This window comes from Cygnus olor, chromosome 2 (genome assembly GCF_009769625.2).
Source record: "Cygnus olor isolate bCygOlo1 chromosome 2, bCygOlo1.pri.v2, whole genome shotgun sequence".
Lineage (NCBI taxonomy): Eukaryota > Metazoa > Chordata > Aves > Anseriformes > Anatidae > Cygnus > Cygnus olor.
Window position 1 is genome coordinate 35,980,878 of NC_049170.1, and position 4,759 is coordinate 35,985,636.

The window sequence follows — 4,759 nt, forward strand, 5'->3', positions numbered from 1 at the left end:
GCGTGGAAAAAAAAAAAAAAAAGGAACCCAGAGACAAATGTGTGGGCTGGAAGAGCAGAAGTTTGAGTCCTCCCAAGGCGGAGGAGATATCCAAGCCTCCACCTCGGCATCCTCATAGTTTGGGCAGGTGATGGGGCTTCCGTGTCTCAGTTGCTACATGATTAGGTACCAGCTAAGAAGCTGGAGGCGATCCGAGCTTCTTTGGGAAACAAAAAAAAAAAAAAAAAAAAAAAAGATAGGTGGGCCGGGTGGAGACCACGACATTTAGAAAATACCCACCCAGCTCCGCGGGGAATGGGAACACTTGCGGTGTCAGTGGGACTCACTGCAGCTTGGAAACGCCTTTCGCGGCCGAGCATAGGCCACCTATTAGACGGGGACAGCCTGGGATGCCCCCCATGGCGGGCAGCTCAGGTGCCAGCAAAACTTTCACAGCCCGGGGCCGACCTCTGCCTTTCCCCCTCCCGGGTTTCTTCGTCCTCTGCCCCCCTCCCGCGGGGTCCGCGAAGGTAAATTTCTGCCCACGGCTGTGATTTAGCGAACCCCCCCGCCTGTCCTGTCCTGCCTGCTCCGGGTAGAAATGCAAGGCAGGAGGCGGCAGGGAGGCTCTCAGGAAACCTCGGAGCTCCTCGCCCTGCCTGCCCCGGCTTTGCGGGTGGGGTGCGCTCCCGTCCCGTCCCTATCTCTTTATCGATCCCCATCGGCCGTCTGCGAGGGGAAACCGAGAGCCGGCGGCTGCAGGGGGAGAGAGGGAGGGGGGGAAGGAGGGAGGGAAGGGAGAGATCCCTGCCTGCCTCGGCAGCACCGCCCGTGGCACAGCGAGCACGGCAGCGGGCAGAGCAGCACGGCGGGCTGCGGGCAGAGGGGTAGCGGCCGCGGGGCCCAGCCCGGCCCGGGGAGGGGGGGACGGGGACGAGGGGGGGCCCGTCCCGTCGGGGCAGGGCCCGGGAGGGGCCGGGCTGGCACCGGCGACCTCCAATGGGGGAGAGCGGGGGCCGCTCGCGGGGCTCCGCGCTGCCCGCTCCGCGGAGCTCGGCGGCGGCTCGGCGGGGAGAAGGCGGCCGGAGGAGAGGACGGGAGCCGGGTGTCCGAGGAACCGGGGTAAGAGCCTGCCTGCGGGGCGGAGGAGGCCGAGCTGCAGTGGCGAGGGTTTTCCACTAGATGTCTGCACAGCTAATGGTTGGCGAAGGCTCCGTCCGCGCCCGGGTGTATCCCCCCGGAGTGCGACCCTCCAGCCTCTTTGAAGTCTGGCACCCCCTTTAGAAATTAAATCCCCTTTTCCCCCGTCCATCCCGTTTTCTTTTTCTTTGTTTTCCCCTTTCTTTAAAGAGCGTTCTGGAGCTTAGGCTAGGATAAAATACGGATTTCTCCACCAAGAACGCTTTCTGGTGTTCGACTCATGCAATTGGAATCCCTTTATGACCTTTGATGTGTTTAAATTACACGGTAAAGCTGTGCACACACCTCGGATTAAACTTTAATCATCCGAAGTCAAGGACGTCCAGGTGGTAAATGACTTTACTTTGACATTTCTACTTTAGAACAATATATGATCCCAGTCGCAGGTCAGAGAGACGTTCCCAGTCTTCTCACCCTTGGAAGCGCAAATACGCTCTTACCAAGAGAGATTAGAAACTCGTTGCTCCTGTTACTTTATTAAAAACCAAACAAAACAAAAAAAAAAAAAAGGAAAAAAAAAAGAAAAAAACAAACCCAAGAATCATGGCTCCCGGGTTTCTAGTTCTATCATTTACCTTCAGGCATCTCACAGGATAGGGAAAACCTTCCTCGCTGTTAAGCACCTCTCTGCCTGTCTTGGTGTGTGTGTGTATAATGATCCATACAGGAATCTAGCGAAGGTTTATATGGATTTGTGTGTATATAACTACGTGTACACATATATGCACATACAAAAAAATAAAAATTAAAATTACCAAGGTTTCCCTTCGCTATCGGCTAATGGCTCTGAGTGTTTGACTATTTCCTCATTAGGAAGCCCTTCCTCCGAAAAGTTATGTCGTAGTTGATTGCTTAAAAAAAAAAAACAAAACTCTACAGAATTTCTGTCTGGTCCCATTGCAGTGTGGACGCCTTGTGCGAGCCCAAGGTGAGCGAGGTTCCTCACGAACAAAAAACCTAGCAAATATGTGAGTACTTTTAAGAGAAATCTGGAACTCTTTATTTGCTACACTGCTAGCACCTGGTTTTAAATCAGACAACTTTTGGTTAACACTTACAAGTGAGGGGGATTTGTGGGCCTTTTTATTGCCAATCAATCTGACAACTAATTTTTGCGTTGGTTTTTACCAATGGATCCCTGCGTCGCATCGACTTCTGCTTTGCTTGGAAGCTGTGGAGCGCAGGGAGCTAAAGCCAAGCCTTTCGCACGGAGTTTTAGGTCCTGGACTCAGTTATAGGAAAGGCCTAAGCGTGGGAAATCCCATCCTTCTTTTTCTAATTCCTTTTCATCTCCGGTTGGACCCACTGAGGCTTTACACCCGCTCCGAAGGAAATTAAATTGTGATTAAATATTACGTAAATTATAAGGGGATCTGGCAGGAGCGAGGTGGGCTCGGTCAGCTCATCTGCGGGAGCTGGCTAGAAATAAACAGTTCCAGGTAGGCAACGCAGTCTCAAGAGGGAAGGGCTGAGATTTCGTCTCCGCTGTGGAGTGAGGGCAAGTTCAATTCCTCGGACGCAAAGTACTCGCAACCCGGCGACCTTTATAGCGTGAAAAGCAGGAGAAGGAGTGGACGGGCAGCGACGCAGGCACGGCAGGAGGAAATCGAGAAGGGCATCCACATCTTCCTCCGGGGGTCTGTCCCAGCCCCACTGGTGACGGGGGGTGCCGCGGTCCCCACGGCTGCCAGTGGGAGGGATGGCAGAAATGGGGCGTCAGTGGGTGAGGGGAGAGGGGCAACGCTGCTGGCGAGGAGAGCTGAGATTGTGCACCGACCTTACAAAATTCCCGAGACTTTACAGTGGTCATTTCAAGGCTTTTGGAGGCGTTAAAGAAGAAATAGGCATCTTCGCATTTTTTTTTATTTATTTTTTTTGATAGCGCTAGCAATTGTCGGTGAAAATCTCTGCTCTGCTCTCCCTCCCAGCCGTTTGCTCCCCATAACCGTGTTACCTATCTGGGCTGGAACAGGCGGCGTTATTGCCTCATGTATTGTTGCTGTTTAGTGGAGATAAATCTGAGCTAAGGAGTCACGGTCGCCATAACCGCAGCTCAATAAAGACAAAAGCCTGTTCACTTCTTTCTGAACGGTCTCGGGAAGCTGTCTAAAATCCCCAAGTCCAATTATTTAACTGTCCGCTCTGTCCTCCGCTTCTAAGTATGAACTCAAGATGTTTAATGTTGGAAAAATGCATCAGTTGTTTTATACACGGACGGAGCCTTTACTTGTGAAACTCACTTCTAAAAAAAAAATAAATCTGGAAATAATTAACTCGTACAGTTGAGAACATTATGTTGCTTATACTGTAAACGTGTCCTTACACCTTTACAAGACGTTACAGAGGACTTACTCAACTAATTGAAACTGTTATATAGCAGCGTTATGTATTCAACATACTCGTTACATTTCATCTTTATGGACTTAAGGTTTTATTCCTTTCACAGTCTTTGTGATTTTTTTTCAGCAGCCTGTCGCTTAATCTGCAAGAAGGAATGATACACGAAAGGCTGTGAAAAGCGAAGAAATTTAGTGTTATTTTCTCCGTGGCAGGGTGAGATGGATCACACCATCACGGACGCAGTATTGCGAAAGGAGCTAGCATGGAAAATATCATCGTGTAACTGAGCCAAAACACTTTTCCCCCATCGCAACACGCCGGGGAGAAATGAATGTATGTGTACCGGATAGTTTCTGTACTAACTGGCTCAGGTGATAGGACCTCTCACTTTCAAAAAAGAAAGGAAATATTAATAGTATTAGTAATAGCAATAGCAATAGTAATAGCAATAGCCATAGCCATAGCAATAATAATAATAACAATGATAATGAGACTAAGGAGTTTCTTTAACTGCATTCTCAAGCAGGGGAAGTTGGGCAGGATGAAGCTGGGTGAGCTGCGGGATGCACCCCTCCCGCTGAGCATTGGCGAGGGATGGTTTTGGGCAGCCCCAGGAGGGGACACGAATGGCCGTGCCGCCCGACCACAGGGGAAATGTCCCTCGCGTGGGTCCTGGGAGTGGGCACAGCGGCTCGGAGCATCTGTGTGTGTGTGTATATGTGTCTCTGTGCGCCTGTGGGCACCCACAAGGAGCAGCGTGGGGTCCCATGCGCCCCCCTGCCACTCTCAGAGGCGACTTGCTCCCGCAGACAGTTTGCCCTTCATGCTAGTGGCCAGCGAGGCCACAATGAGCTGTTTTCACTGCTCTCACCAGTGTTGCGCCTTCAGGAGCTGCTGGAGACTTTTGTTCACCCGGAATAACTAGCACTCACATAGGTGCATACAAACGCCCGATTCACGGGGCAGCCGGAATAAGGACCAGGATGTGGGCTGCACTCTGGGCTCGGGTTTGTGCTGAAGACACAGTCCTCCGATTATTATTTTATGTTATTTTCAGTGCAGAGGGCACTACATGGGGCTACTTCAGATGAATGAATGAGTCTCCCGCAGAGACCGCCCCGAAAAACTTGCACCCGGCTGGTATTTAGTAATAGAGCCTGGCATACCGGGAAGAAGGGCGAAGTGAAGAAGGGAAAGCTCCTAAGTAGCAGGAAGGGTCACTCACAAGAGGGAGAGATGT

The 4,759-nt window shown here is 51.2% G+C and overlaps 1 long non-coding RNA gene across 1 annotated transcript; it reads left to right on the forward strand.

Annotated features, from left to right (window-relative positions):
* Positions 1 to 966: 966 nt before the first annotated feature.
* On the forward strand, positions 967 to 3,946 carry LOC121064806. The gene is made up of 3 exons (XR_005816700.1): positions 967 to 1,101; positions 2,083 to 2,147; positions 3,646 to 3,946. It is a non-coding gene; the product is annotated as an uncharacterized LOC121064806 (long non-coding RNA).
* Positions 3,947 to 4,759: the final 813 nt, after the last annotated feature.